General features: G+C 36.0%; 1 protein-coding gene across 1 annotated transcript in view; it reads left to right on the top strand.

Annotated features, from left to right (window-relative positions):
• FHIT (fragile histidine triad diadenosine triphosphatase) overlaps nt 1-10,443 on the top strand; it is a 1,408,108-nt gene that overhangs the window by 354,535 nt on the left and 1,043,130 nt on the right. The window lies entirely within an intron of this gene.

Raw genomic sequence — 10,443 nt, 5'->3', positions numbered from 1 at the left:
GTAGTAAATATATATTTTTAAAAAAGGTACTTTCTGAGAATGCAGGCTCTTAATGATATGTTCAAATTTATGAGACTGGTTATCCATTCCTTTGGTTCTAGATTCTAACTCCATGTTTGCCCTAAATTTCAATTTAAAATATTTATTGAATTCCTAAGTGTGATAGCACTAAATTGAGTGGTGTTAGGTCTGGGGTCTACTAAATAATATAGCAATGTCTGCTTTAAGGTCAGCTTTGTGAATTTCCATGAAGAAAAATTCATTCCATCCAACATTTTAACTCATAAGAATAAAAATAATAGCTACCAAGTTTGAATGCTTACCATGTGCAAAACATTGTATGTATATTATGTAGACAACTTCATTTCATCTTCACAGTAATCTCATCAGGTTGATATTTGTATTTTCATTTTCCAGTCAAGGGAATTGAAGCTCTTAAAGGTTAAATTGCTCATTCAAGGTTGTACCCAAAGTAAGTGCCAGAGGCTGGATTTGAACCCCTGTTTAACTCCAAAGCCTGTACTTCAACTATCCCAAAGAAGCCCAGCTGTGATCTTAGAAGGTTAAGGAGTAGCCAGCTGTGGAGAGTCTGACCTAGGTTGAAAGAATGTGCCACAACCCCAGTTAGCATCTTGCAGTGTGATAAAAGGTGGAGATGAGAGTTGAAACCAGGAGCCCTAGGATTTCAAAGTCTAACAGTTTCCTTTTAGATGACGTTGCTAAAAACTAGCATAGAAAAGGCAGGTTGATAGTAATGTTCTCAAGAGTTTCTAAATTTGGAGATGTAAATACCTGTTAATGTAGAGGAATTGTGCTAAGGCCAAGGAGGGCATAAACATGAGAAGAACAAGTAGAAGAGATTCAACTTAAGGAAAAGAGAAGAAAGCTAAAACATCTTATGAAAAATAATCAGAAGCAGATATCAATAAGAAAGAGGACTGGAAAACAGATTCATGTCAAAGAGGCACGAAGACAGTGATATCTGGATTCGATTACGTGGGAGCTCCCTAGAGGCTACAGCCACAGGCACCCTATAAATGCACGATGATGGTGGTGAAGGTGTGCTGTAGTAAGTAGGAAGTGCAAGCTAGAGAAAAGAGGAAAAGAAAATGAGTTGCATTCACCATAAATCCAGGAGAAAAGTATTCTCTCTTCACATGTCAAAGGTATGATTGTGCCTCGAGTTCTCTATTTCATTTGGTCTGCCTTATTTCCATAAAGGAGCACCCTGGAGGGAGTTCATAAGAGGATCCAAAAAATAAGTATATCATAGAAATGTCAACTAATAGGAAAATGCATTAGACTTTTCTTCTTGCTGTGATTTTACCATAAGAAGATATTCAAAGGAAGAAAAGAAGGAAGGGACAAAAAAAAAGAAGCATAAAGAATTCTAGTTTGTAGATTTTAGTGATGTCCCATTATAAGTAAACTCCAGTAAGAGACTCATGGATGGATATGTTATCCAAGATCAGAATAAATGGATTTCATGGGTTCATGTGTTTTCGTGATGGAGTTGATAGGAATGCCTTTTTGGAAAATAAATGGACCCTCCTTGTTTGATAGCCCTGTTGTTTGAGTGTAGTGCGCTGTTTTGTGGCTTTGAAAAGAACAGGCCCAGTCAGGGAGCCATCTGCTGAGATGTAGCCCAAGCTTAAAGAAGTGCTTCCCATGGTCAGTGGCCTTATGCCCACTTAGAACCCTATGCCAGGGTAAGATCTCCACTCTATGCCTGGAATGTGCAACTGATAGCTGTTCATGAGGACCCCACTGGAAATGCCATTTTGTTACCTTATTTAATTTTAACAATGACAAATATATCTATTAATAAATTAAAGGAATAAACATTTCATGTTGAAACATTGGAATATACCCTGTTGGAGGGTAAATAAGTTGACACTTCATCCCTTCTTGGTAAGATTTGATAGTTCCTTAAAGACAAGGTGGTTTGTGTACCCTGGTAATCTGTAGGTGGCCTTTTCTTTTTTTGTTTCTCCTCTTTAGCGTAGCTCACATGTTTGTTCTCAGCTATTTACTGTCAGCTTGAATAAACAAAGCAATGTAACTTGAACTTGAACCATGATCTTCAATGTTAAATTTACTCTATGCAATATTTTCCTTAGGCTCTGGGTTTAGCACTCAAGCCCCCTCCCGTAAGATATGACCTTACTACATTTTTGTATAGGCTGTTAAGATCCGTGAGCATGCCTTGGAGTTTTCCTTTTCTGCATATGTATACGTGTTTCTGAATCCTTCATTCTCTCCCCTTCTTTCATGCATACCCCTGCCATGTGGTACATCTTTATTGGTGACAGCTTGAATTTACAAATATATAATATATTGGTCTGAAGGATATTAAACGTTTAATTTAGCTCCAGATTCTTCTTTTATTTTATGTACTTCCTTAAGAATAATAAATACTATGTTATACCATATTGATTTTTAACAGTATAACTCAAGTATAAAAAGGTATGTGGAGTCCAAATATCCTAGTGGAGTTTACATCCACATTTTACTGGGTGATCTGTATAGCAAAACAATAAAAGCCTAAGGGCTTATCACTTTCTTACTAGCCTCATAAGAGGCTTACAAGATAAATTACAAGGTTTTTCCTTAATTTTCTTACACCTTTGTTTTAGATATATTGCTAATAGTTTAAAATTACATTGCTAAATCGTAATTTTTGCCTCCTGGTTTGTCTTTTGCGTTTTTGATACTAACAGACAGCAACATTTATTTTCAATATGTTTTCATATAAAGTTATTAATTACTCAAGCAATCTCTATATTGACCCAGACATTGACCTGTGAATTAACTGATAGAGCTTCATTTAAAGCAGACCAAGAGCTCTTAAAAATTTATGGAATGATCAAATTTGTCTCTGGAGTGTGTTTATGACATTTAAAGGTAACCAAAGTCCAGATATAAATGAATAAACACCAGTATTGGAGGATCTTTGTGTAACATAAATCAATGCTGGGGCCCCATGTGGTTCAGTCTTCAGATGGTATAACAAATGGATTAATGGAAAAATAATTTTAAATTTTACTCATGCTTCTCCAAAAACTTTGAAAGTCATTTTGTTCATTACACATGGAAACTCTTAAAATTCCCTCCCACTCTTCTGTTCTTTACAGCTCTTTCACTTTGCACTGCTCAGGAGCCAGAGTCCCTCTCTCTGTGACGCCTTTACTTTCAAATAGATATACTGTTTCTATTAAGGCTGCAGACTTATACATTTTTTTCCTCTTATTTTCACCCCAATTTCCCAGTTCTGTTTTTTTACATTTATATAATTTTGTGTCACAAAAAAATATACTTTTCTTAGAAAGTAGGTGCCAGGAAAGGCCAAGCAAAATAAATTTATTTTCAATGGAAGAACAGAAGGGTTAGAGCACTAACATTTTAACAAAATTTGCCTTTAGTAAACTTTAAAAAATTGATTAAATGCAATGCTCACTAATTTATTTTTAATACCAAGCTGAAAATAAAGAATTATGAATTTCTTTGGACATAAACGTCATGTTCAGAGTGAATTTAATGAAGAGGAGAAGTTAAAGCCAAAAAAGATGGAATCATTAATTTAGGACAAAAGTAGAATAGAGTATCAGAAAATTCAGCAGGTTACAAAACTGTAATATAGTTAGTGAACAAATATGCACCCTCAGGGAAACATCAGGGGATCACAGAAGACATTGAATAATAATCAGTTATGTAGCACTAATGACCGAGCTGAGTTCAGAAATAAATTAAGAGAACTTTCTACCCTTCATATTCATCCTGGAAAGGCATCTGTTAGCTCTTGTACTGATTTTAAAAGATTCAGGAAGATTCCAACTAAATTTGGAAGACAGTCACAGATACAACATCACATTTGAAAAGAAAACACCTAACTCTGATTTTTATAAGAGAGTATGGCTACTGATAGCTAGCTCTCTGTATTCACTTGCAGCATTAAGAACTGATTCATATAATGGCAAGACATATTTGGTGAGTAATTTAGAAAAATTAGCATGTAACATTAAATGTCAGAAAACTGTTTTTTTTCTTAAATAGGCAGTACGTTGAATCACATTTTGGGGCAGTCTTAAAAAGTAGGTATCAAACTTGGACTTTTATAACTATGGAGGCAACAATAAGAATACTGTGGGTTTATGTGGGTTGGATTTTATTCTGCTTTAGAGTCAATGATTTGTAAAGTACCTAAAAAATTCTATTCCCCAAAATTTTTTCTCTTTTTTAAAAAATTTAATTATATTTAACGTACAGTATTATATTAGTTTTAGGTGTACAACATAGTGATTAAACATTTATGTAACTTACAAAGTGATCAACCCATAAGTCAATATACATACTTACACACTTATTATGATGGTTCTGACTCTGCTCCCTGTGCTGTACATTTTTCCCCCATGACTATTTTTCTAACTGGCAGTTTGCATACCTTCATTCCTCTTTGTGGATATATGTGATTTATTTCTTGATTCCTGTATATGGATGTATAGAACTCTCTACTTATGCTTCTCTAATGCATGAATATTTTAAATCAATAACCTGATCAATACAGAAATTTTTCTCTTAATATGTTTGTCGAATTTAACATTTGACAAAATCAGAATGGTTGAATAAAGGTCTCCCAAATGCTGTAACGTGTTTTTGTGTTATTTATAATGTATTTACTGGGGTCCGTATTTCCTTAGAGAGTTAAGTTTCTCCAACAAAATTATCCTAAATCACAACAGCTCTTGCCTTATTTTGGAACAAGTTACACATCATTTAAATATGTATCCATTTTAGTTTTTACGACTATCTCTACCTCTTGAAAACTAGGAAGGTACATACATATTGTATTTCCCTTAAACCCTGTGTGTTAAAATTGAGGTTGAGGTTAAAATTGAGGTAAATTAACTTTATGTCCTGGAAATATGCCACAATGGGTCCTCTAACCCAAAACCCTAGTATTGTTACCTTCCTTGGATGAGAACAGGAGGAAGAACACTGTGTCATTCTTTATTTGCATCCTTCATTTACATAGGGACAAGGAAATTTATGAATGGCTTTACTTCATTTCATTTCAGAAAGACAGGATTTTTATGAAGCTTTCAAGAAATTATATACAGTTCACTCGGGGAAGTAGCTTGTGCTCTCAGCAGCTGAGGTTTCTACTTACCCAGGTGTCACTCTGTTAGCCTTTTGAATTTCGGAAAGTAAATGCTCAAAGGCTTAAAATCCAGCACAAGAACTCAGAGTAGGACTGAAGAAACATTTTTCTGGTTGATTTAGAGGGCAAAGTATTTCAAGAATTTGTAAGGCTGTTTTGGTTAGGAGCACAAAAATGATAATTTTATTTCTAGGTGGCATTTTTAAGGAACTATTTATAGTGGTGGGAGTCTCTCTCAGGATTGTGTTTTTATTTAACGTTCTTCCAAGGATAGATTTGTACCTTGATCTGTTCCAACACAATAAGGTGGTTGTTTTCATTTTTCTTTAATGAAACAAAAAACCTGCTTTGTAAGACTTTCGACCATCTGGAAGCACCTGGTTGCCTTAGAATCATGGTTTCATTTCAGCCTCAACGTTGGAGAGAATTCTCTGGTCGCCCTTGCAGTGCAAGGTTTTCCATTCTTAGCTCACCACCACACCACCTGGGGAGCTCTTAACTCCAGTCCTACATGTAGTGTAAAACAAATTCCCCTCCCTTCTACTTTCTCGGGGCAGACCCCATACTCAACCTGGCTTTGGAATGCTTGACAACAGGTACTCAACTCAAATCTTTGGTGCCTCTAGCTTACATAGTATTCTGCCTCAAAGACCTACCAGTCTGGGGATCAGAGGAGCAGGGAACCCTAAGTTCTTAAGTAGTACCCCTGAAAATTTAAGGAAGTGTTTCTATGGAGAACCATGTCTTCCCAGCTGGAATGGACAGCAGAGTAATAGGGATATTCCACTGCTTCTCAACTACCAGGCTGTGTGGAAGATCTTTAAGATAACTTAAGCAAATAGTTTCTCTTTTAGATATTTTGCCCATTTTAATTTTTCAATTTTTTAGCTTATGTGGATCTCATTTTTTGAGTGTCTGTTGTCTTTGCCTGAGAAGATAAAAAGAGACAGAAAAATTCATTTAATTTCTCTATATTCTTTAATAAGCTTAAGTAACCATTATTTGTTATTTGAATATCAAAATATATACTTTGAAAAGAAGACAATGTATGTCCTTGGCTGTCTGGTTAGAGAGAGTGCTAGAACTTGTGAATGAATGATACTGATTTGGGTATCATTTGGTCCAAGCTAGAAAAGAGGTCACACTGAATTATTTTTTTCTGGTAGTAGATCAATACTGTCTAGACATGGTCTCATTACAACTCTGTAGTGGGAAAAGCAGACACAGTCAACACTGGGGCTGAGATTCCTGTAATCCTGGCCTTGGTGGGTTATTTATGTTGCTTGTTATTACAGTGAAATTCAGATTCACTGGTGTCAACTCTATGCATCCCAGCATCATTCTACTCAACTGTAGGGTTATCCTTGAGGACAGGATATCAGGATAAGCAGGATATGCCAACTCATGACATTTTTTAAAGGAGAAATTCTGAACCTTTAAAGTCCTGGGAGATGCTCTCTAGGATCTCCTAGCCTGCTTGGTGAGAGCTGCATAGGGCATGGAAGAGGCCTTGAAGCATTTGAATTCCCTGTGATCTCTAAAGCATAAAACCAGACAGTAATTCAACTCACATATAAAGGACTCGGCCCATTACTGAAAGCCAGCCATCTTTCCTGTTATGCAGCCTCTGCATTAATTTCTGCAAATTATATCTTCAAGTATAGAAATGTCACCACTTACTTATTGTTTAAAATTCAGCTGTCTTCTCATTTATAAGAAATTTTTATCTATTTGAATATATTTCTAAATTGAGGAGGTTTATGATTCCTTACCCAGGAGCAGAACTTAAAACTCTTGTCTTCTCCCTGTTAGACATTCAGACTCCTAGCTGTGCTGCTCTGCATGGAATCTTAAATCCTTCATTTGTGGTTATTTGTTGGCATTTTGAAAAGGAGTGAAGCAACGTCTGAGCCACTAGAGGCCAGAGGTGGCCCAGCCTTACCATGTTTCTAACAGTAGAATAACAAATGTCTGTTATTTGTCTAACATCTTTACTTTTCAACTTTGGGAAAGATGAGCATAGACATTGAGAAATAATGCTGATTATACAAAGGATTGCTCATGATAAAAGATCTCTTTCTGGGAATTTAAGTGTTCCAGTAGATTAGCATTATTGATCATTCTCTTTCCACATGGTCTACAGATGATCTTAGAATCCTGAAACTATTATTCTCACTTGTCTAGTGTAATTACCAGAACAAGGAATAATCTAATTAGAAGACAACAGGATGTGTTCTAATTGTTCTAATAAATTATGTTAATACACAATGCATGCAGTTCCTTTTCAACAGGAATTTATTTAATAGATTGACAGCTTGTCCTTTACTGCCACAATCTTAACTTTCATTTCTTCTAAACAAGGCAACTTATAATAGGATCGTTATATATCCAAAAATCTGTTGGATTATTCAGAGAATCTAATATTCAATGATGTGTTATGGATGAAGAAATGGATTTTGGGTTCTCTAGATAAAATAAAGACCCCAAAACAGAAGAGGATAAAGACTAGTAGAGTCTAAAGTGGAAAAATCAGTGATAAACTGTTGCAATGAAGGTAATGGACTTTCCATTTTTTTATTATTATTATCAAGTGTAGTGCTATATGATAATACAATACTAACTCATGTAACTGTTTTCTTAATATTAGGCATCTTACACAAACTGGCCCCATATTTTACATTGCACATTTGAGATGATGCCCTCAGTAAATTCATGTCATGTTAAGGACAAAAATTCAGGAGATCACTTCTTATAGGCCCTATGCTTTTGGCAGAAAATGCCAGACTCCCTGCTTATTTGAACATAATTCAGATGTAGTTTGTTTTATAACTGCATGAAAAAGGCCTCAAGGCAGTTTAGAAAAAGATGTCAAGAAGCATATGGGGAGAAATAAAAATTTGTGTAGAGAATAGAGGGAAGCATTACAGATCAACTCTACATAAATATGGCTACTGTACATATTTTAGACAAGCAGATTCCCAGGTTGGTTTCTGTTATTTTTCCTTAACATAATAGCCTTTGAAATTTAATTAACTAGCTTACAGGTAAGAAGGGATTTAGGATTTATCAAGACTAGAAAGTGTCCCCAAAAGGAATACTTTCTCACAAGTTGAGAACACTGTGGAAATAATTTTCTACCTCTGAAGGACTGATCCATTCCAAGTGTCAAGTTTATCAAAGAGAATGGAGCTGGAACATATGCAGATTCTAATTTATACTCATGAAGTTAACTTATTTTAGAACAGCAGCCCTAGAGACAAAACATAAAATAATGGACACACTATAAAAGAAATGGGAATTAGGAGAAAATTATCTTTTTTTTAATTTATTTTTTATTGTTCAAACACATTTGTCTCCATTTTCTCGCCACGACTTTCCCCTGCTTCCCTCCTCCCTCACCTCCCACCTCCCTCCCTCAATCCTTCCCCACTTTGGCTTTGTCCATGGGTCCTTTATACCTATTCCTTGATTAGATCCAACCCCTTCCTTTCCCCATTACCCCCCTCCCTCCTTCATTCTCCTTACTGTCGGTTTCTTTTTTCTTACAATGTTGCCGGTTGTATTTTCCATGCTTGTTTTTTGTTGATTAGGTTCCAATTATAGGTGAGATCATATGGTATTTGTCTTTCAACCCCTGGCTTATTTCACTTAGCATAATGCTTTCCAGTTTCATCTCTGCTGTCGCAAAGGGTAGTAGCTCTTTCTTTCTTTCTGTTCCATAGTATTCCTTTGGGTAAATATACCGTTGTTTTTTGATCCACCCATTTACTGATGGGCACTTAGGTTGCTTCCAGCACTTGGCTATTGTAAATCGTGCTGCTATGAACATTGGGGTGCATAGGTTCTTTTGAATTGGCATTTTGGGATTCTTAGGGTATAATCCCTGCAGTGGAATCACTGGATCAAAAGGTGATTCCATGTTTAGCTTTTTGAGGAAATTCCACTCTGTTTTCCACAGTGGCTGCACCAGTCTGCATTTCCACCAACAGTGTACTAGGGTTCCCTTTCTCCACAACCTTGCCGGCACCCATTGTTTGTTGATTTATTTATGATGGCCATTCTTACTGGTGTGAAGTGGTAGGTAGCTCATTGTGGTTTTAATTTGCATTTCTCTGATGGCTAGTGATGCTGAGCATCCTTTCATATGTCTCTGGGCCCTGTTTATGTCCTCCTTGGAGAAGTGTCTGTTTATCTTTAATGGTGAAGGGATGCAAGCAAATTTCTTCCACATAAGTGTGCATCAGGTTGATGATTTTTGGCTCCTTACTTCCTGTCTGTTAATATTCTAGTTTATGTCTTCATCTTCAATGGGTATATTCATGCTTTCTGTTTTTAAAAAAGTTGGTATTTCTTTCAAGGCCATAGGGCTCTGAAAAGTATTTTTTCTTCAAAGAAGACCAAGTGCTAGAGAACTCCTAAACCAGCTGAAGAACCCTCACCACCAGGTCTAAATTAGATTAAGTATTCATGTGGGTCTTGCCTTTCTTATATCCAAAGCAAGGATGGTGTTTGTCTCTGAGAGGAAGTGTGAATGTGACACTCTTTCCCTTCCTTTTCTTTCTTTTTCTTTTTTACCTTTGACAATATGTTTTTTATTATGGAGAAATATAAATAACATAAAACCTTCCATTTTTATTTATACAATTAAATAACATTTAATGACATTTCTTTTTAATAATTGGACTTAAAAGGAAGTAAAGTTATGGTTAAAGTACTTAACTTACTATATGAAGGTCTTTTATTCTGTTCTTTGTTTCTATCCTTTCTAAAATTATTTTCACCAGAAATATGATAGTAGTTATAGTCAGTGATACCCACTATGTGAAGCCAGAAAAGACTGTCATCTCAATTCTACAATGGACTGTAGATACTCAGAGTGGGTGGGGAGGGTAATAGGGCTGGGCAAAGGGTCACCATGGGCGTGGGGCCAGTGAACAGCATTTGTCTGTGAAGGTCCCTTGGGCATTTCTGGAGCTTGGAGTGTGAACTTCACATGCTGTGCATAAGTCTGCTTTTCTTCCTCAGCTGCTGACACCGGAAATTTTTTATTTAGTAAATATGAAAAATATACATTAAGTAATGTTAATGTTTTGACCAAAACTGACAAAAGCCTAGGAATGCAAAGCTCCAGGAAAGCTGAAACACTTCACTTAGTGTGCTGCCATCTAGCCATGATCTCATTCCATGCTGCTGCATTCATTGATCACAGAGACACTGAAATCACTCTCAGGGAGGATGGAGTGCGTTTAAGCCAGTCACAGAAAGACAAATACCATATGATCTCA

The sequence above is a fragment of the Pteronotus mesoamericanus genome, unplaced genomic scaffold (assembly GCF_021234165.1).
Source record: "Pteronotus mesoamericanus isolate MK-2021 breed Mesoamerican mustached bat unplaced genomic scaffold, CSHL_Meso_final scaffold_54, whole genome shotgun sequence".
Taxonomy (NCBI): domain Eukaryota; kingdom Metazoa; phylum Chordata; class Mammalia; order Chiroptera; family Mormoopidae; genus Pteronotus; species Pteronotus mesoamericanus.
Note: the sequence above shows the minus strand (reverse complement) of the source record. Positions and strands in the feature narration are given on the sequence as shown.